The following is a 26141-nucleotide window of genomic DNA, read 5'->3' as shown; positions in this document are numbered from 1 at the left end:
CTATGCAAACAGCTGGTTTGGCACCTAAGATAATTATACCAGCTGAGGATCTGGAGAAGTGACATTCCAAGTAGTTCCCAGACTACCAACTTTCATTGCAATTTACTTAAATAGCCAAACCTATTTTGAGACCGCTGAGTACTAATTTCTGCTACTGTATTTTTGTCAAAAGTTTTAACAGTTCTAAATATATCTTCAGTCTCCCAAGAGACTTAGGTTCTAAAAGCAAAATATAGCAGAAACCAAGGGCTCTATTTGTGACATGAAGAGCAAATAACAGAACTAAATCTCATCTCTTTTTTACAACACAGGTATTTAATATTCTGTCATGGACAATACGAAAACTTGAGGTTACTCTGTCATACCTAACCTGATGGTCTGATTCTCCACTATGCTTCTTATGGAGTCCAGAATTAAAGCAGGATTTAGTATTGTCTGTGAAGTGGCCCCTGATACAGATTTTCAGATGGTAATGATTAAACATTGCGAGGTATCGATATGCGGCTTTCACAATGTTGTGAAACGTATTATTGAACCATAGGATAAACATATGAAGGTGCATATGCCTGTCTTCTGTTCCAGGGGTGGGAAAGAAGCACCTGCAGTTTTGTTTAGCAAAAAGCTAAGGAAACAAGAGTTTTCAAATTTGCAACTTAAAAATAAGAGATAGTGAATTTACCAGTTAGGGGCTGCAGTTGCTGCAATTTGGACAACTGGCAGATTCTCCATATTGTCTAGTGTTCAAGGAATTTCTGAAGAGTGATAAAGACTTATGCCAAAACCTGTGTTTTTCAAGAAAAGCAAAGCAAATCAAGTCGCATTTCTTGGTGCTTTTTTAGAAGAAAAATATTGACTTCCTGTGCATCTGAAGACAAGTCCAGTCTCATTTTAAGCTGTTACTCTAAGCTTTGAAGTGACTTTCTCAGGGGGCTATATTTCACAGCAAGAGGGTATATACAACTGAAATTTTATCATTGGGAAGTGTTGGGTCTTTTAATTATTGTGCTGTTTTTAGCTGTGGCAAAGTCTGTTTCAGTGTTCAGTGTGCGTTCTAGAGTACAGGAAGAACTCGCTGTACTTCTGTCCCTGCCGACTCTTGGAGCAGTACAGACAACTAGCTGAGTCATCTTCCAACAAAGAGAAAATGCAGTCGCCAGTTGGGTAGATGCTCCCCCTCAGGTCTGCAGCTGAAAAAGCAGACAGAAGGAAACCATTGGTAGACAGCAGTATAGTTTCTCAGAGTCAGAAGATAGGATGAAAGGCCAATAGGTTTCATGAAGATTATCTACTCCACTAACCTTCTTCTTTCTGTTTAGGGAGATTCGGAAAATTGTACTTTGTGTTGGAATTTGCCCAAGGAGCCATGTGAACTAATTCATTCACTTTTTTCAAATCTCTACCTTACTGCTCTGATGAGTAAAAAATGGTGGTTGTGATACGGTCTTTACAAGTTGTGTTTCCTTTTACTTAATACCACAACTTCGTGAGCAGAGAAGATTCTGACGCATTTGGACTACTTTGTTAGATTGCTCCTGGGGTGTGTCCAAATGAGAGGGCGGCAAGCCATAAAACCTTGCTTGTGTCTGTGCTCTAGCCCTGAGGGATGATACAAAACACTTGATTTATGAATAGGTAACTTAGTGTACAGGGTATCCTGAGAAAGGAGCTCTATCACTGTGCCTGGAAAGACTTTCCTCAGCCCTTTTTTTTATTAGTGACCACTCTGTTCGGTGCTGACCCCTCATGCAGGTCCTCAGCACCTACTCCAATCTCAGTGCCTCAGTATCTTCTAGCAAGCATACCAATATGATATATGCGGTAGCACATGATGGTGGGAAAGATGAGAAAGGAACAAAAGGCTTCAAAAACCCCAAAGTAGGGAGCAGCATACTCACACCCAAACTACTTAAGCTGATTTCAAGGACCATGTCAGCCTGTCGGGTACCAGTCATAATCTCAGGGTAGCTACTCTGACATAGTAAGAGTATAATGAAGTCCTTGCTGTCAAGACTTAGTTCACCATCTTTGATGTTTCTGAAAGTATATACTGTGTGATGACCAACAAGAGTTAATCTCCAGATGGTCTTGACTCGCTGCTGAGTGAAGAGGCCTGGCTGATGAGTGGATGGGAGGAGATGGTGGAGGGCAGGAGGTGGCAGGAGACACAGTGTTGCCTGCTGACTCTTGTGGAGAAGAGCTTGGAGGATTGAACTCTGCAGAAATGAATCTCAGTGCTTGCTCCCTGTTTTCATCTTCAGGGTTTCTGTGGTCAAGGCGATGGCTAGGGAACATCCCTGCTGCACAAGTTCAGTGCCCCATCCACTGCTTTGTGGATACGCTAAGCGATTTTCTCTGGTACGCAGCCCAGAGTTTATCACTGGTATTTTTCCGTGTTTTTCCCTGCTCCCATGCTCTCTTAGAGGCTGCACAAATTGCTATCTGCTGTGATCTCCTGAAACACTTCATCTGAAGTAGGAAAGCCCGCTTACCCTGAGCAGTTATTCTTGTCATTAGTCGTCTTATAGCTGTTTTCTCCTTTCATGAGCACTACCTCCACGTTTGTGTATACCTAACTGGGACATCTACACATCAATGAAGTAAAGAATGAACCAGCTCAGGTCTACCATAGCAAAACTAGGGCCTTACAAAAATCTATTCTGGAAAGAGTCTTTTGTCAGAGCATTTTAGTCTGAGTAGCAGGCTGAAGACTTCCTGCACGTGTGGCTCAATACCAAGAGAGCTGTGGGATTTTTTAAGAACAGTGTCTCATGCTCGCAGTGGAACTTGGTGTGAAGATGCAGTGACCACATTACAGTGCCTTGTGAGATATATAATGGTGAAGTTGAGCCCTTTCTGGAGAAGGAGACTATACTTTCAGGGCATATCTAGAGGTTTCTGGAAGCGCTGTGAGGACTAGGTAGCCATCAGATTTGCCCCGCAAATAATAAACAGATAGTAAAGAGAATAAAAGATAATAAAGAACAACTTTATGATGTTCCCAAATAGTTTTCCAAAAGTTAGGTATTTAGTCTTGAAGCCATCATAAGGGAACTTCTACAGAGCTGTATTCGTCATCAGTTAACCACCACGACTCTCCTGTCTAACATAGTTTCTTGATTTAGACCATGTCCTTGGAGCAGGAAGGAAAAGCTCTGAAAGAAGTTGTTGTCTTTGAAGTACACTGCTGGCAGTACTTTTGCTGTTAACAGACATGTAGAATAGAAACAAAGGACTTTTGTTTGTGTTTCATACATATTCTGAGGTTGCAAACTTAGTGGATTCCTGGTTCTTCTGAGAGACAGAGGAAAAAAGGAAGAAAAAAGTAAGGAAATCAGAAAATAGCCCCAAATTAAAAAATAATTTAAAAAAAACCCCTCACCTTGGTATTTTTGCTTCCACCTGTAACAGTAGTTGCTAAATACTTGCCTCCACAGCTCTGCTTGACAGAATTTGTCCTTATGTGAGAAATATTTATGTTAATAATTGATAGTATTAGTTATTTGTAACATAAAAAACCTTTCATAAAAAATATTTCCCCAGACATAGCAGTGTTCTACAGTCAGATGACAAGGCATGTGAAGGACACATGCATGATCTCATGAATATGTCCCCCACCCTCCAAATTAATGTTGGGGTTCCTGACCCCAGTCCTGCTGTCTGAGCTGCATATGTCGTTGGCTCAACCTCAGCTTGCAAAGGCGGAATATCATTGGTAAGTATTTTAAGGTTCTTTTCAGAGTGGGGGTTGGGGGAGTTTGATGGTATATTGCAGCCATTCCTCTTCTGTCTCTGATAAGCGGCGATAGAAGGTGTTGACATTTAAAACATTATAAATGGGTAGCTAAGTTGGTGCTCACTGAGAAGACTGTGGGAAATCATTCCTCAGTACATATTTAGTTAAGGTTCTGAAAGTGCAAGCAGATGCCACTACATCTGTTACATCCTCCTCCCATGTTTGAGTGCATCTCTCCGACCATGTTAACTAGAGATTTCATTCAGAGTGAAACAGCAACAAACACAGTTAATTCCCCTCACCTCCCAAGTCTTTAGGATCTGGAAAACAAAGAAATAGCCTTTAAAAGAAGCCAATATATCTTACGGCTTACTTGCCAAATCCAAACTGTGCATATGTTAACTATTAGTAGTTACACGTGTGATGCAGGAGAAACTTATTTTAATACATTTTGTGTAAATGGCTAAAAATGTGTATGCTAACAACAATGTGGCTGAGAGACCTAGGAATCTAAGGAAACAGCTGTTCTACGTGAGAAATATAAGGGACAAAATGCATTACATGATTTACATGGCGAGGAGAGGAGAGGAGAGGAGAGGAGAGGAGAGGAGAGGAGAGGAGAGGAGAGGAGAGGAGAGGAGAGAAGAGGAGAGGAGAGGAGAGGAGAGGAGAGGAGAGGAGAGGAGAGGAGAGCTCGTGAGACCTAGTGACAAACAGTTGTTAGTGTGCTAACTACTAAGCAAGTCACCATGGGTGAGAAGATTCTCAGGATCATCAGAAATCTGACTTTACTGCCTTTGCATATCAGTGTCTCCAGTATCCCAAGTGCTCCCTCCGCTTGACTAATTTCAGGACTGATCATACACCTGTAGAACTGTCTTGCATAGGAAAAGTTTTAGGTCTCAGGATTAGAGCCAGGCACCCTCTTAAGTGATTTTTGTTGTCATTAGAGCCTTCCCTGCCTGTCCACGTGTCATGAATTACAGCTTCCCAGACAGGAGATTACTACCCTGTGGCACAGCTCACTGCCAACCATGACTGGCTGCTGCAGAATCTGTTTTTAATTTCCCCACTTCTAGGACAAAAGAAGAAATCACAAAGCTTAATTCTGGCAGGGAACATTGTAGGGCAAACAATCAGGGACAAGAGCTGCTTACATTTCCATTGCCATCAGAAATTTGCTCTCCCATAAGCGTTCTACCTGCTGAGCATCATACAGATAAAGAAAGGCAGCTCCAGACATGCATTAGAGGAAAGGTTCAGGAGAAACTACAGTCAGTACCAGTTTTAAAGAGAAGGCCATGTGTGGGTTACAACCAGATAGAGGCACTTTCTTCGAGATCCTTCTGAGCACAAGGTCATATTTCAGGCAAAGCTCTCTCCTTTCTTGTTAGCTGGCTGTAGGTGGCTTCCCATCAAGCTGGTTTCCTGCAGACAGCCTCTGTTCACCATACAACTTGATATTGAATCTGGTCCCAGCTACCTGACCTCCCAGACTCATGGTGGAGGAGGTCTTATTCAAGGTTCTGGTTTTCAGAGCCTTTTCTGAGCTTTCAAGCTGTGTCATAAAGTCACCAAGACTGCATAGCAAGCCTTTTGAGTTCGCTGTAGGACCAATGTCTGCAAAGTCTGCGTCTATAGCAGCAAATCCAAACAGTTGCAGGGTGTGTTCCCAAACACTGCAGCTCAAGTGGCTGTGCTGTACAACTGCCAGTCATTGTTGGTTTTGACCCAGACTGGTCATCAATCTTCCAAACATAGGCCTTGGGTATGGGTTGGAAGTTAGTATGGTTATGGATCATTTCCAATAGGCAGTTTGGATGAAGCCATCCAGTTTTGAAGGGTGAGGTAATTTTATGTTATGAACGTGGGCTGTGCTGTTCCAGTTGACTTCAATGCTACAGAGCTGTCTTGGGCTTATTCGCTTACTAGCAGAGTCACAGGAAAAGAATTGATTGTATTTTGGGCTTCCTGCGTTAATGCACAGTGTATAGTGTTAGTGCTTAGTCTGGACAGAACCAAGCCCAAATAAAGGTCCTGCATTCATAAAGTTTCTCTTTTTGCAGGTTTTGTTTTGGAAGAGTCACACCAGGAGTTTATTGTATTGCTGCCCCATACATTACAAGTGACATTTTTTAGTTGACATTTCAGCAAAGTTTCACACCAGTGGGGCACAAAATGGTGTATTTAGGGTTTTTTTTGAAAACCGTTAAAACCAGAAAATGCTAAACCTCTCATTCTTCCTTTTTCATTATGAGGAAGAAACATTATTTCATTACTTTTTATTCTCTTTGTTGTCCTTAGTGTCAATTCTGACTTTAAAGTCAATGTCTTCTGTAAGATTTTGCTAATGATTTTTTTGCCTAGACCATGCAACCACTTCTTTAGGCTGCACTTCTTTTTAATTGACTTGCTAAGCTTTCCTCCAAAAGCTTCTTTTCTTTTCTTCTCCCTTTCTTTTGGAATTCAAGGAGTGTAATTTGGACTGATTTCGGTCTATTATAGATTTTGGAAAGACTCCAGAAGCAAAGATAGGACTAAAACAAACTGGCAAAATTGATTATTTTAAAGTTTTAGCTTTTAGTTTAGACATTTTTGACAATAATGCTGAAGGGTTGTTAGAAAATGTCACAGTCCAGTCAGGAAACTGCAGTGCAATGTGTGGTGAATAAAGAACACACAAAGTGACACTGATAATGAGTTCTGGGGAAAATGATACCCTCAAAATGTTGTCAGATTATTATACCCCTATTTCTGCTTCCACTTACTTCGAACTAAGTCTGCAGCAATTTCAGTGACTTAATGTCAAGACTGGATTCTTTCTTCCCATACACAATTTTTTCACACATGGTGATTCTCATTGGAGTTATTTCAGTAAGAAATAGAGATAACTCAAGATTTTAGTGAAGGAAGGGACACCAGAAGCTGAGGGATCACTGTGACTGCATTTCGCCTAAGCAGTGGGTGCATGGCACAGACTGCTGGCACATTTTCCCTTGCAGCAGCCAGCAGCATGATCCCAGGTATTGGAGGTCTGGGTATCTGGGCTTCTTCCCTGTGGAATCATCGAATCATAGAATGGTAAGGGTTGGAAGGGACCTTAAAGATCATCTGGTTCCAACCCCCGTGCCGGGAAACTATAGGGAGGGGAGAAAGTGGGCTGAAACATTTCAACATCCCCTGATACTGATATATTTACTAGTGCTTTAAAAGATAAAAGTAATTAATCAGCTCAGACTAAGCACTTGATGTACGTATTGCATCAAAAGAAAAGGATTCGGGTACCTTCTGCAATGGGGTTACAGCGTTGATGGATAAGGGAAGAGCAATTGATGTCATCTTCCTGGTCTTGAGCAAACTGTTTGACACTGTCACGCACGACATCCTTGTCTCTAAATTGGAGAGACATGGCTTTGATGGATGGGCCACTCGGTGGATAAGGAATTGACTAGATGGTCGCACTCAAAATGTTGCAGTCAACAGCTCAGTGTCAAAGTGGAGACCAGTGACAAGTGGTGTTCCTCTGTTTCTCGGGGGCTGGTGTTGGGACCAGCGCTGTTTAACATCTTTGTCGTCAAAATGGACAGTGGGACTGAGTGCACCCTCAGCAAGTTTGCCAATGACACCAAGCTGAGTGGTGCGGTCGACACGCAGGAAGGAAGGGACGCCTTCTAGAAGGACCTTGACAGGCTTGAGAGGTGGACCTGTGCGCACTTCATGAAATTCAGTAAGCCAAAATGCAAGGTCTTGCACATGGGTTGGGGCAATCCCAAGCACAAATATAAGCTGGACAGAGAATTAATTGAGAGGAGCCCTGAGGAGAAGGACTTGGCCGTGCTGGTTGACAAGAAACTCAATATGACCTGGCAATATGCACTCGCAGCCCAGAAGGCCAACCAAATCCTGGGCTGCATCAAAAGCAGCGTGGCCAGCAGGTCGAGGGAGGTGATTCTGCCCTTCTGCTCTGGTCTGGTGAGAGCTCACCTGGAGTCCTGTTCCAGCTCTGGAGCCCTTAGCACAAGAAGGTCATGGACCTATTGGAGTGCATCCTGAGGAGGGCCACAAAAATGATCAGACACCTCTCCTGTGAGGAAAGGCTGAGGGAGTTGGGGCTGTTCAGCGTGGGGAAGAGAAGGCTCCAGGGAGACCTTATAGCAGCCTTCCAGCACTTGACGGGGGCCTACCAGAAAGCTGGAGAGGGACTTTTTACGCAAGTGCCCTTGCATGTAGCGATAGGACAAGGGGTAATAGCCTTAAAGTAAGAGAGGTTAGATTTAGATTAGATGCAAGCAAGAAATTCTTTACTCTGAGGGTGATGAGGCACTGGAACAGTTTGCCCAGAGAAGCTGTAGATGTCACCTCCCTGGAAGTGTTGAAGGCCAGGTTGTATGGGGCTTTGAGCAACCTGATCTAGTGGAAAGTGTCCCTGCCCACGGCAGGGGGGTTGGAACTAGATGATCTTGAAGGTCCCTTCTGACCCAAACCATTCTATGATTCTATGGTTCTATGATTCTATGATCCTATGATACTTAATCATGAGGGTTTGGATGCAGTCCTGAGATTACTACTTTTTCTGCAGCCTACATCGTTGCAGTTCTCTGCCAGCGTAATAGCTTTCAGCTTCAGGAGCTGATGTTGTGCAGCTGTGAATCAGGTGCGATGTGCTCCCATCACCCAGCTATTCACTGGGACAACCGATATATACAGACAGTCCCACATCAGTCTTCCTGGGAGGGAGGACAAGTTAGTATCTGTGAAAGATGAGGATGTTCAAAGGCCATCCTATCCAGTAGTATTTGGGATGTTTACAAAATATAAAATTATTTTTAACAGACTTTCTATGAAGGAAGCTGGAGTAGTGTTTCAGTTTACTTTCGTGCTTCCTGACAGATGTGTCATTTCTTCTTACCTGTGACTTTGCTGTGAATTTTTTCAAGCACCACCTCCCAATCAAACAAAGAAAAACCCAGGCCTCTTAGGAATTTTCTGTTCCTTAGTGCATGAATATGCTAGAATACATAGCTGGACCTTTGTAAAGCCAGGAAAATGGAAATAAAATGGCTTGCATTGACCCCAGATGAAATGTTGTTGGCTGTCATGAGAACTGAGTTTTGTCGAAGGCAAATCTTGAACCAACATGATAAATTACTGAATGTCCATAACCAGCCAATTCCATAGCAGAAATAAGTCATTACTTTGTAATAAACATAATTTGATCATACTTGAATCCTTTTCTTTCAATGCAAGGTGTACAGAAAATGCTCAGTCTGAACTGGTGAGTTTTGTATCTTTTGCAGCGCTAATAAACACAGCAGCTTTTTTTCTGTCTGTATTTGCCCACTGATAGGTTCCCTATGACTACACACTTTCCTTTATTCTCAGAAGATGAAACAACTATTTGGTTCACACTGGCTGAGGCAGCAATCCTGAGACTAACATTTTTCCCCATATAGGCTAACCCTGCATTTATACTACTAAGTAACAAAAATCTCCATAGCATAAAGTGCAGACAGCAAAAAATGGTAAAGGCAACACTTTCTCCCTAGCTTTTGAGGAGGGCAGTGGGTGCTGTTTTTCTTGCCTTTGTCTCCTCATTGTTCACAGGCTCCGAGTTTGTTGCCTGTTGTCTTTCACTGGGCACGAGCTTGGCAGAGTCCAAATACCACACATCGCTATTTTAGCCAGCAGGAGAACTCCTGGGTCTCTGAATGGATGTCTAGAAAAATTGCTTTTTATGGTATTTTGGTTCAGCTGGCTCTGCAGTGAAGGCCTGCTGCAATTGTTTAAACAGATTGCAGTGAAGAGGGCATAAGGAATAAATGTTCAGTGTCTCCCTTGGGAATGTAAGGAACACATCTGCCTGTTAAATATCTTGGAGTTTAATTCAAAGAGTGATGTGCCCAACAGTATGTACCTTATCCTCAGAATTTAAAATACATAATCCCTTAGGTTGTTCAGGTTATGCATTTACTTTTGCTTGTTGTTCGCTCTTGAGTCTCCAAGGATTGTTCACCATCCAAATGAACCCCTGAAGTAGGTATAATACAATATCTCCTTCTCCCTGGTAAGTGGTTTGGGCAGCTTATGCATAGATTAGCCTTCCAGCACCATTGGGATTCTGCTCGAGATGGCTGAGCTCAGCTACACAAGGCTAAGGGAGCCTGTGTGATTATTTTGGGTGACTTCAGCTTTCACATGGCTGTTTGGTTAGCTCAAGCAGCACCAACTTTCCTACTTGGTTCATGGTTTGGTGTTCTAATAGACCAATGACTCATCCTTAACTGGCACAGCCCCTTTGATTTTGGTAAAATAGTGGTAAAGTGGCAAACTGTCCAAGGCTTACCCTACCTTGAGGCTGTCTGTGTAGCTCCAAATTGCATTTTCTCAGTCTAGCAATACTCCAGTCTAATGGACTTGCAAGAACTAAGTGCAATTCTAGTGCTAAGCATAAACTGTTTTTTCAATTTTTTTTTTTTTTTTTTTTAATGAATGACTATTTGGATGTGAAGTGTTACAACTACATCTCTGCAACTTCTTGCTGGAAGAGGGACAATTAATAGGCTTGCCAGACATTTAGACCTGGAAAAAAGTACCATTCTGTATCCAAAATAAAACACTGTTACCAGTGGCAACCTCACTGAATGTTTTAGCAGACAGACCCAGGTGCTGGAGGAGTTTGGGGGGGGGGAAGTAAACCACTCTCTCAACATGGGAGAGGACTCTTCTTTGTCAGGACAGCGTAGGAAGGATGCTCAAGCTATACTTGCTTTGTGTAAAACTGCAGAGCCACAGCTTCTTTCTCAGGTTATTCTGTAGTAAATTACTTTTAGAGCAAGCCAGAAATAATCAGAACAAAGCAGGCTATAGCTGCTGTCACCTGCTTTCATGCCTCCAATGGGAACTAAATTCACTAAAATGGACTGTAGGGAATAGCAGGGGTGGCTCTGTTCCTTTTCACCTATGTCTGAATAGCTGGTTTCACCCTTTAGCTGGGGTCAGGCAAATTAGCTTGTTGAGGGCAACAGCGATCTTCCCTGCAGGCTACTGGGAAAAACTTTAAGTCCTGTTTGTTTAGAAATAGTGAAAAATATAGAGGCCATTCACTGCCAAAGCAGTTCGGGGGTGGGGGGAGGGAGGGTGGGCAAAGACTGGGAAACAGGCTAAGAGATGATAAGAGGGAGGCATTGTCCAGTGGAGATCCTTTTTGTCCCCAAAATGCCTCTGGCCTGAATTCAGAAGAAGGAAATACCGGATATCCTGGGTTCAGCCCTCTGGGCTCACCTGGGTGCTAGGACAGGAGATGAAGCATACTAGATGGAGATGTGTGTGTTCATCCCATGTAGGCAATTAATCCACACGCACGACAGCTGAGCTTCGAGCTGAGCCATGCAAAGGGAAGGGGCAGCAGCACTGGGCTGGAATTCTGCAGATCCACAGGACCCTCTTAACTGGCCAGTAGGCAACACTAGAGCAGAAGGCTGTAGGTGTCAGGTATGGAGCATTGCCTGAAGCCATGGAGAAGCCAGGCACAGTAGCTACAGCAGGGATCATTGGGAAAAAGCAGGAACACCACGGCAATGAGCCCTGAGAAGTCAGTGTGTCACCACAGCCATCGCACATCTGCTCAGCCCAGTCTGGGATGGACGTGGACTTTGCTTCCAGAACAGACTGCAGTGAAGAGTTGTGCTGATATTCAAGAGACAAACCGCCACCTGAGAGCTGCAATTGCTGCTGCTCCTCCTCCCTCAACATCCCTCTTCACCCACCAGACACAGTAATCCTGAGTAGCCTCAGGCCTTCAGGCACTTGAGCGTACTACGTGCACCCAGGCAGAATTTCTTGGCCATTACTGCCGTTTCTGTCTTTCCATCCTTGTCCACCTCTGGTCTGACATGTGAGCCAAAATCTAAGCACAATTCCTGCATCACATCATTCCTTATCCCTTTTTCTTCTTTTTTTGGTCTTTGCCACTGGAAAGAAAGGCAAGTTTCTCTTCAATAGCATTTTGCATTATTGTTGCACTGTAAACTACCTACAATTGTCTAAATTTACTATCTGTATTTCATCTCTTCTCTGCTGTGTCTCAGAAACACAGACCTGAAATGTCATCCTTTACTCAAGACAATAATAAAATATTTTATTGTGCTTTATTTTAAAATTATAATGAAGAAATGGTGCCTCAGTCCATAGTTGCTGGAAGCTTAAGCCAGGGCTTATTGTGCGCACTAGTTGATGTGGGAAAATATTTAACTCTGAAGATTCCAGTGCGGATGAGAGATCATTTTCTGGGTTTATAGCAGGATAACATCGATCAATGGGAAAAAGTAATTTCATTGACAAGCAATTATTTAGCAGGTCTTTGACTAAAAGACAAAAAGCTACAGGATGAGTGAGAAAAGATAATGGGAAATTTCTTCCCTGAAGGAAGCTAATTCATATGAAAACAATGAAAGCAAAATAAAGCAGATGGGACTAGCACAGGTAGGGTGATGAGCTAGACTCACCTGTCTTGGGCATAGTTACCCTAGTCCGAGACAAATGACCATCAGTACTGAACCACTTACCGACCAGACCCAAAGTCTTTTTTAAGTATTCTGTACCTACTACAACCACAGGTTGTTCAGGAATTGTACAAAAGAAGGACATTCATAAAAAGTGTTTGCTAATGTTACATATTCCTGTACCTGCAGTCATCGCTCAATCTGCAAACGATTTTGAATAAATTATTTAGCAGTAATCAATCATATTCAGTCAAGAAGAAGTCATTGGTTACATATTTAGTTTTACTGTCATAGTTCATCTTGGATTATATATCATCCAAAGGCTGACATGCACTCACATTTCCACCTCGACGGAAGCAAAGACCACTTCACTGAGTTTAATATCCATAAGGGAGCAAAATCCTCTCACTTTTGTGGAAATTTCTCTCGTAAAAAAAGAATAACAGCAGCTCTCACCACATGACAATACTATAACTAGGGGGCAATCCCTGAAATTAGGAGGAGATTGTTTTAAAACAAATAAAAGTAGCTTTTACACAGTAGATAGAAAAAATGTAAGAGGAAGGTTGACAAACTGGAGTGAGGAAAGGGAAACAAGAGAAATTCCAATTAGGAAAATGTTTTTCACAATGAGCGTGGTTAAGTCCAGGAACATGATGCCCAGAGAGGCTGCAGAATCTCCGTTCCTGAAGATTTCCAGCACTCAGGTAGACAAGGGTCTGAGCCATCTGATCTAACATTGAAGTTAACCCTACAATAAGCAGGATGTTGGACTAGGTGAACTTCAGGGATCCTGACCAACCTGTAATAGTCTATGATTCTGCATACTTCTGGAATTTGTTGCTGAAGAGGGTTGAAGGATGCAGACCGTATCAGCAAATTCATAATAGGATTAGACAAATCCATTGAAAGTGTGTCCATAAACAGATTGTAAGGAAACAGGCAGGGATGTGCCCTCTAACATCCTTGATGATTATGAATGCTGGGGGTGGACAAGGGGAATAGTGGATAACGCTATGCTCATCATGTCTCCCTACGTAGCACCTCTTATTGACATAGCCAAGGGGAAAATACTTGGCAAATGAACAGTTGATCTGTTCATTTGATCCACAGGACATATATTTTTATCATGAATTCCTCTTATTTTACTCACTTCTTGGCTGCAACACTACTGCTGCTGATACATTTCCTGGATCCTTCACTGTAGTCTTTCCGCTCATATGACCTGTCTCAAGTCCTTTGATCCCTCTGTTTCCTAAGTCTCTTCTCGTTTGCCCAAAAATCTCTAATGGTCCAAGGGTCTTAAAAAGCCTGTCAAGTCTGACTATATTGAAAATTCATGGCAGAAAAAGGACAGCTGATGGATTCACCTGTGCTGTACTATGGTCTCATGATAATCAAGGTGCTTCTTTTTGTATTTAAACCAGCCTCTCCTTGCATTGAATAACTACCACTTACTGCTCTCTCCTAGTGTCTTCGAAATACTGTTTGTGACTCTGAGGATGATTTTGAATCGACTTTGATCTGATGTGAGATACATCACACCAAAGTATCCAAAGTACTTGGCTATGAGGCCCTGCTGGGTATCAGGTATGTAGCTGCCAGAAAGCTGTGTATATGCTCTTTGAATGCAGAAATGGAGGGGGCCCTATGCAATACCGAGCTACAGTGTGAGCTCATTCATACAGAATGGCAAATGGTGTTCAGTGCAGAAGATGTGAGCATGGAGATACAGGCTCTGGCGGGCTGGAATTTACTGGGGGGCATGGAAGCTCTGTATTTGGGGATTAAGCCTGTTTCCATTTTACTAAAAGAATCGTTTGAAGTCTCAGTTTAGAAGAAATCTGGGCTCTACCTCAGAAAACAGGATCAAATTCAGCGTACATTTAAAACTTTGCAAAACATTTTTCATGCTTTGATGGATTGACCTAAAAATAGAATGAAAATCTTAGGTAGCGAAGAAATACCTATAAGCATATCTCAGCATACATTTATTATGAAAAGCCTATAAGGACATGCTTATATTTAAAGCTGTGTGTTAGTGAAGCTGACTTAACTATTCAGCAGGCCTGAAGTGCCCTCCCTAAGAGGCATTCTTTCTTGAGCTAGCATCTGAATCACAGAATCACAGAATAACAGAATAATAGGGGTTGGAAGGGACCTCTGTGGGTCATCTAGTCCAACCCTCCTGCCTAAGCAGGGTCACCTACAGCAGGCTGCACAGGACCTTGTCCAGGCAAGCCTGCACTCTTTTAAAGAGTTTGGCCATACCCAGGTTCCTCCTGCCCTGCTGGAGACATTGCAGTTGTCCAAGCTAGGGATGCTTCCTGGAAGTTCTGCTAGGCTAGCATACAATCACAGCCTCTCTGGAGTAGTCCCATCTGTCTATAGCATAATGATTCACAGATTATTTCTTAGGAAAGGGTAGGGAAAGTCATCACTCGAGGAATTTACAATGCCCTTTGGTCGTCCACTATGCCAGAACCATAACAACAGCTTTCATTATTGTATTCTGGTTTTAATGGATTATCCTTTTTATTGTGGGCTGCAGTTGCAGTTCTCACAAATAAACCAAAAATTATTCATTATATTAAAAAATTCTCCAGTCTTCATTAATGTTGCTCTCTTTAGTGTTATTTATTGAATGATTAAATTACCATTAGCAGATGGTAACTGAAGTATATAAAATGCAAATGCCTACAATATCAAGCAAGCATATTTTACTGACAAAATTTAATATAAGTGCGCATCATGATTGCTCTTTTCTGTGCACAGAGTGGAAGATAATGGGGATGTGTACCATGTCTCTCTTAGATTAATTAATCTATTTATTCAAAGAATCAAGCTGATGCCAGTAGTTTAGTTAACAATATGGAAAGACAGGTGATATTAGAACATATGGTCTGCAGTTAAAAAGAACTTTGTTGCTCTATAATGGAACTTTTTCCTTGTGTTTTTTAATTTTAATGGTTTATCACCAGAAGCTTAAGGCATATTAGAGAACAAGGTTGTAAATTGTTTCTTAGTTTTATTCTGAAGCCTAGATAATCCCATTTTATAGATGAGACTCAAAGCACTGAGATAACGAACTCTAAATACTTGAATAATAGAGAAAATGTTCTTTTTCTGGTCACCTGGGTCCTCCCTGTTCCCCATGCAGCTTGTTTGAACTTGTACCCTAAGCTCCCATCGACTTCAGTGGGAATTAGACAAGTAACATATTTTCAGACCTGCAGCCTTTGCAGACTATAATATAAAGGTAATGGGAATCATATGGAATATCCCCGTCGTCTCATTTCCTGATTCAGCAAGATTAGTTCTTCCTTTACGCATGTAATTCAGCGGGAGCCATCTGAAGAGTCCTGAAAACATTAGGGTAACTGTACAGTGGGGACCCCCCATGCACACATTCTTTCTTTATGTACCTGGGGCTCAGGAAAGCTCCCTGTCGTTACACAGGCAAATGAGAAGTGCTCGCTTCAGTGGGGGCAGCAGTAGCAAAACCAACTGCACTTTCTGCATTCTTCTTTTCTTCTCTAATCAGCCAGCCTTTGCAAATCACAAAGCCAGCTGACACAGGGCACAGAATTATTCCTTCATGCGTGAACAGAAATTTGTGATGCAGCCTGGATGTTACAAGCTTGCATTTGCTTAGTCACACGTTGTTTGTGACAAATCAGAGGCTAGCAGTAATGAGGAGATGGGGTATAAATGCAATGACAGTGTAACTGAACTGTTTGCAAAGTCTGTATGTTGCATATCATGGGAATAAAGCTGTAGGTGGTGAAGGAAAGGTTTAGTTAGCTAACAGGAAGATAGAAGAATCAGAGCAAACATTCTCTAGAAAAAAATGTATATATACATATATATATGTAGTGTTGCAGTGTATAGGCTATTTCTACTGTTTTAAGGACAGATATGTATGCTTTTACTTGAGGGAATTAATTTGCATTAAAATAAAAAAAAAGTCCTACTTCAATTTCACGGTTTGCAAAGTATGAAGCATGGCTTCATGTGGCTGTGAGTAGACACATGCCTGATGGCTGAGTGTTCCCTCCAGCTCTCATTGTGCAGATTGAAGCACTTGGACTTCTCAGGTCATATCCCAGAGTCTGTAGCGTTGAGAAAAGCCATGCAACACTGATTTTAGCTCAGAAAAGTGTGGGTGGGCAGGAAAGGACTGTCAGCTCTGCAGAGGTATAGTGTCTGCTGTCCTCTCAAAGTGGTGTATTTACCACTTGAAATTTAGTCAGGATCCTGAGGGTCCATACAAGGAAAAAGAGCTGCTGAAGGACCCGGCAAGAGGTTTTTGTGCTGGGTCATTATAGAAAAGGAGTAACATTAGAGCTGGAAAGTAGACTGAGGCCTTGACTTTGGTGGAGGGTCATATTAAGCATTAAGTTAATTCTTGGGAGAGTTGGGAAATGTAAGTATTTGCTTTAAGTTCTAAAGACTTTGTTCTAGTAAGATAGAACAGTAGCTTTGTTTGCACCAGCTGAACAATATTTAACTACATTTGACATAATTAAATCTATTAAATCCCTTCTGTCCTTTTAACTGCAGCTTATTTCACTTTCAAACAGTTGCTACTCATGTTTTTTTAAACTGAGCAAAAGTTCCGTCTCAGCACACTCTACGGCTGTATCATATTTACAGGTAGACAGGTACAGCAGCTCCCAGGATACCCTCTGGTTACACTGACTGTGTCGTCCCTGCCCAGTTGAATAAATAAGCATAATTTATGAAGATTAACTGTTGGATCTCTGGCAACCTGGCTCTTGCATAACTGAACATTTGCTCTGGCTGCTGAGGAGATGTAAGGGGCAACACCCTACAGCAAGGGCTCAGGAGGGAGCCAGCCGGGCAGGGGGCAGGCGGTCTCCTCTCTCAGCATGGCTGGATGTGCAGCACCTGCTGAGGCTGCAGCAAAACGGTGGGGGCCTGCAAAACACAAAATCTAATTATTGTGCAACAAAAATAACATAGAGCTATAGCATGTAAGGGGTTTGATGGATGAATGGCAGAGTGATATTACAGGTGCCAAGAGTGTGTGGCATTTTGCTCTCTATCTACTGTACAACTTACGTCAGGTTAAGCTTTGTGACTTCATCCACTTTCTGGAAGAAATGAAGTTGAAAACAGGCTTTGGAGCCACTAATCATGCTGTGCTGAGCTGTATCAGAGTGCTAAGAGTGGGATGAGGTCCCTGCAGAACCTGAAAAATGATTTTTCCTAAGGTTTTGTCATAGATCCAGGGACTCCAAGTGCATAAGAATGCACAGATCAGACAGAAACTTTATTAACTCGGATCACAGTGAGTGAACATTCAGCCAGCATCTCCCCCTGTGCTCTCCTTTTCTCTGCCAAGTGGTTGCAGAGACCCAACCTATAAGCTGTTTCAGAAAAAAAGAAAAAGAAAGTGGTGAGGAAAATAATTTAATGTTAACAAAACCAGGTATCCATCCCTGGGAGGGATGGACTTTTGAAGTATTTTGCTAACTGCCACAATTTAAAGAAGGACTCAAACAGTAAATAATGGAACAATGTGGAGAGGTGAATCTTGGTGGAGCCCATAGGAGTGGCAGAATCAGTATTATCTTAGCTCAGAGTGGGGAGGTGGAAACAGTCACAGACTGTTAGCTTTTAGTGAAAAATGAATGGTTATTTTAGTTAGGAAAAACTTCTTAGCCAGAACTCTCAAATCTTAAATATTAATAATTTTGCCACCACAGTATGACTGAATGCGGACAGGCAGAGAAAGCTGTAATGCCACCAAATCATTGCAGATAGTATTTTGTTCAAATTGTAAGAAGCATGGATGTCTTTTCCCAACTAAGTTCGTTATATAGGTGTGTGTGACTGATCCTATAATGAGTCAAGGTGAGGGGACAGTGGAGATACTAGAGGCACTGAGAAGGGAACAAAGTAATGTTCCCTTGCTGATGATGCTGATGATCTTCTCGCCCATGCTCACCTCCATCCTGGTTTTGGCTGGGATAGGGTTAAGCTTCCTCCCAGTGGCTGCTGTGTTTTGGATTTAGTACCAGCAGAATATTGGTAACACTCATGTTTTCACTTGTTGCTGTGAAATTAAGGATTTTTTTCTACTTTCTCATGTTCAGCTAATGAGCAGGGAGGGAGCACAGCCAGACGGATAGCCCAAGCTGGCCAGTAGGAATATTCCATACCATAGACGTCATGCTCAGTTTATCAATGGGGGTTGGCCAGGGGGCAGGAATCCTTTTTTTTTAATTCTCTTTTCCACGAATTCGAATCCTCTCTTGTCTGGAAGTTCAAATCCTATCTTGTCTGGGAGTTCAAACTTTCTGGGAGTTTGGTCTTTTGGGGAAATGTTGTGAAATTTGCAAAAATCCGGGCTGTCCATAATCTCTTCTCAGGGACTGGCTGCGAATCAGTCATCAGGTGGTGAGAATATGGTATTGTATATAGTTTGTTCTGCATATCCATTATTATCATTAGTAGTAGTAGTAGTAGTGGTGTTAGAATTTCCTTTGTTGTCTTATTAAACTGTCTTTATCTGAACCCAGGAGTTTTACCTTTTGTGCGTTTCTCCTTCCCATCCCTCTGGGAAAAAGGGGAGGGGTGAGCGAGCGGCTGTCTAGTGCTTAGCTCCAGGCTGCTGGGTTAAACTATGACAACCTGCTTAGTACTAAAGACACTAGTAGCTGTTTGGTACTGGGTATTCATTCTTCTCTCCCTCAGCCCTCCCTGTTTGGGTCTCATCACATTATATAATGATGCTGTAGTAATGAATGCCGGCCAGGTGACTACCATTTGCTATATTTGAGTCATTCCTCTCCTCCACCCAAAAATAATCATGCTCTGTGTATTGTTTGCTATTGCTTTGACAGGATCTGTGTTTATTTTTCTAAACTGCAAAATGTCTTTATGAGAGAATTCAAAGCTGAAGCAGTGCAAAACGTAAGGCTGTAAGATTCATGAGGATCTTCATCTCTTGGGAAGAATTCCTTCCACAGTTTTACTAAACCTAGAGAATGTTTCTGGATACCATGGCCTAGACCTCCCTCACAGAGTGTGGGTGACTTGTGCTCCTGTGTCCTCCCTATCCACTGAATATTTTCTGGCCCATCATCTTTTCTGCATGTACTGCCTTGGCAGACAGTGAGCAGTGGAGCTGTTGGAGAGGTGCTCTGCTGAGAACTCCATGCTGTGACCCATCTAACAGGTCTCATTTAAGTTTTACTGAACTGCGAGGGACAGGGCTGAGCAAAAACATAGGCTTTTTGTACTACAGCAGAGTGTGGGTATCAGCCACTTTATGGTACAAGAATTGTAGTTTGAGGAAAATCATACTTAAGTCCCCAAAGTCACTCGAATCAATGTTCTGATCTTCTCTGGCCTAGGTTTCTTTATTTAAGAGCAGCCTCCCTTCTACATGAAATTGCTTAGCAAACTATGTATCAGCCATAAGCGAGGGAATACCCTGAAGAAAATCGCTAAGATTTTGTAGGTTAGGATATTGGGATTGTTCTAGTCAAAATGAGAAATCTGTCTCTTTTATTGCAAAACTAGTTTCCCATTGTATTCCTTGAGGGGGAGCTCCAGTTAATGAAAACAACTCAGGGTGAAATCCACTGAAGAAAAAAAACTTACAAAGTAAGGGAATATTTTCTAAAGATGCTAATAAGCCAATTGATGGAACGAATCTCTCAGTCGTATATAACAGGCTTAATTTTCTAGCTGATACACTACTTTTCCAGCTGTCCCCTTTGAATTAGTATGCAGTAAAGTTTTGTAACCAGGGTTTCTGTGTCATCTTCAGGGGAGCACAATGGTGCAACCGGCTTCTGTGCTTTCAGCTTGTATTCCTTGTGTACACACAATTTCTTGGCCTCTCCAACCCAGAGCAAATATATTACTTTCTGTGTGAGTTCCCAGCTACTTTAGAGGGAATAAAAATTTCCAGTAAGTTAAATTAAAAAAAAAAGAAATCATTTTATGACACACAGAGAGAAATCAGTGAAATCTTTTGTATTTGAAAGAAAGTTAATATTCTCAGCCTTTGAGAACAAGGTCTGTAGCACAAAAGTGCTACAAATTCTGTACGGAGTACTAACACCCTTCTTTTGGAATGTGGTACTGCATTTTAAGCTGCAGGTTCAGAGATTCCCGTAGTAGGGTAAAGTCTTCCAACTGTCATTTTTCTTCCTTGAACACCTCTCTCTTTTACTGAGAGGGATTTTCTCCCCCCTCCTCACCTTTTTTTTTTGTTTTGTTTTTCTACTTTAAGGTTCATTTAAACATGGAATTATAATTGCACTCTAAGAGTTAACTGCTACAAAATTTTTGACATCCAAGAGTATGAAAAAAATTTTACTGTTTCTTTAAGATATACCTATGCCTATGTGAATAAATGCAACAAGATTAATTTATGACAACCTGAATACGCTGTATTACTTTTTTATCCATTTTCACTTGCTTTCCATATACAAACATAAGGGAGTTGTGCATTGAGAAGGGAGTCATTAGTCTGAAGATGTGCTTTACCACCATTCTTTTATTGCGGAGCATACAGTCAAACACAGCCATTGTTCACCCCGATGATGAGGAAGGCTTTATCACAAAGGGCAGAGAAAGGCTGCTGGGCTGAAGCAGGCCAGACTTACAGGACTACCTAGCATCAGGAATCTTGCCTTTCAGGCAAACCTTCTCAAAAGGAGGAGCAAAAGAAAAGCAAAATGCATGTTTTCCTACGTACAAATCAAAAGCTACCCATCTGCTCAATGGCAGCCTTTCACAGGCACCATGTATAGCTAGGGCAGCAGTTTCCAGCTCCTACTGGATTTGTGAAGTTCATCATGGAGCAAGCTGCCCCCTACTACAACAAGAATTTCCCCTCTGGGCAAGCCTGCAGCTTGCTCCCTTCTGCCAGCCAGAGCTCAGGGTGAGCAGAAGCCACTGCCTGAAGGAGAGTGACTCATCATCAGCTCCTTGCTGCAGCAGTGGCAATGGTTGCTACCAAGGTCCTGCAAGTATTCTGAATTCTACTACCCCCTCTTGGTAATGCAGGTTGGCGGGGATGAGGTAGCAGAAAGAAGTCCCAAGGCCATCAAAAGGGACTTCAGGGCACTGGGGCGACTGGTTGAGGGATCAGGGGCGCAGGTGGTGTTTTCCTCCATCCCATCAGTGGCAGGGGACAGCACTGAAAGGGGCAGGAAAACTCACCTGGTTAACAGGTGGCTCAGGGACTGGTGCCATCAGTCAAATTTTGGCTTCTTTGATCATGGGGAGGTATACACAGCACCGGGCCTGCTGGCAACAAGTGGAGCTCAGCTATCACAAAGGGGGAAAATAATTCTTGGCCACGAGCTGGCGGGGCTCATTGAGAGGGCTTTAAACTAGGTTCGAAGGGGGAAGGGGATATTGCCCAGCTCACTAGGGATGAGCCTAGGCTTGGAGTGCCAAGGCCAGGGGTGAGATTGACAGCCCAGCTCATGTGTGTTTACACCAATGCACGTAGTATGGGCAATAAACAAGAGGAGCTGGAAGCCATTATACAGCAGGACGGCTAAGACTTGGTCGCCATCACAGAAATGTGGTGGGACAACTCGCATGACTGGCATGCTGTCATAGATGGCTACAGACACTTTAGGAAAGACAGACCAACAAGGAGAGGTGGGGGAGTTGCTCTATATGTGAGGGAGCAACTGGAATGCATTGAGCTTGGCCTGGGGGCAAGTGAAGAAGGAGTTGAAAGCTTGTGGGTTAGAATTAAGGGACAGGCTCACACGGGTGACATTACGGTGGGTGTATACTATAGGCCACCTGACCAGGAGGAGGAGGTTGATGAGGCCTTCTACAGGCAGCTGCAAGCAGCCTCACAGTCACAGGCCCTGGTTCTCATGGGGGCCTTCAACCACCCTGACATCAGCTGGGAAGACCATACAGCTAGGCAGGCGCAATCCAGGAGGTTCCTACAGAGCATCGATGATAACTTTCTGATGCAAGTGGTGGAGGAACCAACAAGGAAAGGCGCGCTGCTGGGCCTCGTGTTAACAAACAAGGAGGGACTGGTGGAGGACGTGAAGGTTGGAGGTAGACTCGGCTGCAGTGACCATGAAATGGTCGAGTTCAGGATCCTGCGTGGAGGAAGCAGGGCGATAAGCAGGATCAAAACCCTGGACCTCAGGAGGGCTGACTTTGCCCTCTTCAAGGAGCTACTGGGAGGAATCCCGTGGGCCAGGGCTCTCGAAGGCAGGGGGGTCCATGAGTGCTGGTCGCTTTTTAAACAACACTTCTTCCATGCACAGGAGCAATGCATCCCCCTGAGAAAGAAATTTAGCAAAGGAGGCAGGAGACCTGCATGGTTAAACAAAGAGCTTCTAGCGGAGATCAGGCAGAAGAGAAAGGTCCATGGAATGTGGAAAGAGGGACAGGCCACTTGGGAAGAGTACAGAAACGTAGTGAGAGCATGCAGGGATGCGACGAGGAAGGCCAAGGCTCACCTGGAATTGAAGCTGGCAAGGGATGTCAAAAACAACAAGAAGGGCTTCTTCAAGTACATCAGCAGCAAAAGGAAGGCTAGGGACAACGTGGGGCCGCTGCTGAATGAGGAGGGTGTCCTGGTGACGGAGGATGCGGAGAAGGCAGAGCTAATGAATGCCTTCTTTGCTTCAGTCTTCAGTGCTAAGACTGGCCCTCAGGAATCCCAGGCCCCGGAGGTAAGAGAAGAAGCCTACAAAGAGGACGACTTTCCCTTGGTTGAGGAGGACTGTGTGAGGGATCGCTTAAGTGATCTGGACGTCCACAAAGCCATAGGCCCCGATGGAATGCACCCACGAGTGCTGAGGGAGCTGGCGGATGTCATTGCTGAGCCACTCTCCATCATCTTTGAGAGGTCCTGGAGGACAGGAGAGGTGCCCGAGGACTGGAGAAAGGCCAATGTCACTCCAATCTTCAAAAAGGGCAAGAAGGAGGACCCAGGGAACTACAGGTCGGTCAGCCTCACCTCCATCCCGGGAAAGGTGATGGAGCAGCTTATCCTGGAGGCCATCATCAAGCAAGTGGAGGAAAAGAAGGTTATCAGGAGTAGTCAGCATGGATTCACCAAGGGGAAATCATGCCTGACCAATCTGATAGCTTTCTACGATGACATGACTGGCTGGGTAGACGAAGGGAGAGCCGTGGATGTTATCTACCTTGACTTCAGCAAGGCTTTCGACACAGTCTCCCATGATATCCTCCTGGGGAAGCTGAGGAAGTGTGGGCTGGATGAGTGGTCGGTGAAGTGGATAGAGAACTGGCTGAATGGCAGAACTCAGAGGGTTGTCATCAGCGGCGCTGAGTCTAGTTGGAGGCTGGTAACAAGTGGTGTCCCTCAGGGGTCAGTACTGGGCCCAGTCTTGTTTAACTTCTTCATCAACGACCTGGATGAAGAGTTAGAATGTACCCTCAGCAAGTTTGCTGATGACACCAAACTGGGAGGTGTGGTAGATACACCAGAAGGCTGTGCTGCCATTCAGCGTGACCTGGATAGGCTGGAAAGCTGGGCAGAGAGGAACCTGATGAGGTTCAACAAGGGCAAGTGCAGGGTCCTGCACCTGGGGAGGAACAACCTCATGCACCAGTACAGGCTTGGGGTGGACCTGCTGGAGAGCAGCTCTGCGGAGAGGGACCTGGGTGTCCTGGTGGACGACAGATTAACCATGAGCCAGCAGTGTGCCCTGGCTGCCAAGAAAGCCAATGGGATCCTGGGGTGCATCAAGAAGAGTGTGGCCAGCAGGACAAGGGAGGTTCTCCTTCCCCTCTACACTGCCCTGGTGGGGCCTCATCTGGAGTACTGTGTCCAGTTCTGGGCTCCCCAGTTCAAGAAGGATGAGGAGCTACTGGAGAGAGTCCAGCGGAGGGCTACAAGGATGGTGAGGGGACTGGAGCATCTCCACTACGAGGAGAGGTTGAGGGAACTGGGCTTGTTCAGCCTGAAGAAGAGAAGGCTGCGAGGGGACCTTATAAATGCCTACAAATATCTGAAGGGTGGGTGTCAGGAGGATGGGGCCAAGCTCTTTTCAGTGGTGCCCAGTGACAGGACAAGGGGCAATGGGCACAAACTGAGGCACAGGAAGTTCCGTCTGAACATGAGGAAGAACTTCTTCCCTCTGAGGGTGACGGAGCACTGGAACAGGCTGCCCAGGGAGGTTGTGGAGTCTCCTTCTCTGGAGATATTCAAGACCCGCCTGGACAAGATCCTGTGCAGCCTACTGTAGGTGACCCTGCTTCGGCAGGGGGGTTGGACTAGATGACCCACAGAGGTCCCTTCCAACCCCTACTATTCTGTGATTCTGTGATTCTGTGTAATGCAGCCATTTCCTTTTAGAAGGTGAGCCTTGGTGATAGTCAATGCTGCCAGTTGTACCCATGCAGCTAAGGGACAGCATACAGTCCAAGTGTGATGGATATTGCCAATGATGTTGACAAGTACAGGGACAGAACAACATTAATTGAAATTAAAACCTTGAAGACAGCTTTGTGTAAATTTTATAGCCCCTGATCGGTAGCTGCTTGAAGTTTTGCACTGAGTAATAAATATCAGCATGTTTCTGGGCTTTGTTCATGTCTTAGTAAAGTGCCAAGGCTCAGGAGCTGGGACAAAGTACCTCACACAGATCTGTGAACATGCCTGGCATTGGACAAAGCTAGACTTATTTCTGCTTATCCCAGTTTTTCAGCACAAGATGGCTCCACCAAGGGATTCTTGTTTTCCCATCTCCAAAGCAGCTCCTTCCTTTAGCTCTGCCATCTGTTTTATGTTGAACTACTCTTAATTACAAAGAGGCTTCGGGTGTTCCCTTTGGGCATGCCCAACGGACTCCCCTGTCTGGAGTGTGGAAGAAGCCAAGACCACTCTACTTCATCTGTTAGGGAATGTAAAGTGGCAAAGTTACAATTAGCAAAAGTGAAGGGATAGTCCATTTGGCATAGACCTGAAAAAAAAGGCTGAGAGTGTCCTTGCTTGTGTATGTGACATACATCTTAACTTAAGCGTATTGTAGCATTTCCTCTGGTATTATAGGCTACGTATATACTAACAGATAAGACACCTGGAGAGTGCTCGTCACCACTAATCACTACCTTGCCATGAGGAGTGCTAGCAACAAGCAGCATGGTGAGGCAGGGATCTAGACTAAGACCTGGCCCTGATTAGATTACTGGTAGAGATTTAGCCATAGACAGGTTGTTTTCCTTCTGACAAATTCCTGATACACCTATTATTGTATCAATAGCCTTGTTTAAATGAGGCATTCTAGTTCCCCAATATTATTGTTTAGACTTATAGAATATAAATCAAATAAAGTATAAAGGTATAATGGTTTATTACTTATTAGTATTTAAATGGTACTTAGTCTGTATTGGTTGTTTTACACCTTTTCCTGCATGACTTTTTCTGATACCTGCCCTTTACTTCACACAAAGATAGGATGTTGCCTGTAAAGGATGTATCTTGCTGAACCTGGTGCTCTTCTACATTTGTCAGTATTTCCTGGCATCAGTTATTTCCTTGACAAACAACTTGGAAATGATAAATTGCTCGTCTAGCTTGCTCTATAACTATCATCTTAAGTAGGTGCGTGATCCAACTCTTGAAGATTTTATATCAGTAACCTAAACCTCTTTGTGTTCCTCACCCATAAACCTTTTTGAGACTTTTGATTTGACTACTAGGCTGTAAAAAAATAGCAAGTTAGTCTCCTCCAATCTCAAATTCCTGAATGTCTTTTATGCAGGTTATTGGAAAAGTAGCATAAACTCCACTGAAAGTATCAAGTTTTAATGAAACATCTTGACAACCATGCAGTCATACTAGGGATGCATTTTGCAGGCCTAGGACATTTCTTCCCACAACTATAACAGAATGGAAAAGTTTCCTG

The 26141-nt window shown here is 43.5% G+C and overlaps 1 long non-coding RNA gene across 2 annotated transcripts in view; it reads left to right on the top strand.

Annotated features, from left to right (window-relative positions):
• The window catches only part of LOC142360578 (uncharacterized), a 68954-nt gene that overhangs the window by 9665 nt on the left and 33148 nt on the right, over window positions 1–26141 (top strand). For both annotated transcript variants that reach the window (XR_012763186.1, XR_012763187.1), the window contains exon 2: window positions 13706–13824. This is a non-coding gene — a long non-coding RNA (uncharacterized LOC142360578). The remainder of the gene's footprint in view (window positions 1–13705; window positions 13825–26141) is intronic.

The sequence above is a fragment of the Opisthocomus hoazin genome, chromosome 2 (genome assembly GCF_030867145.1).
Source record: "Opisthocomus hoazin isolate bOpiHoa1 chromosome 2, bOpiHoa1.hap1, whole genome shotgun sequence".
NCBI classification, from domain to species: Eukaryota; Metazoa; Chordata; class Aves; order Opisthocomiformes; family Opisthocomidae; genus Opisthocomus; species Opisthocomus hoazin.
This window is presented reverse-complemented; position numbering and strand designations above follow the sequence as displayed.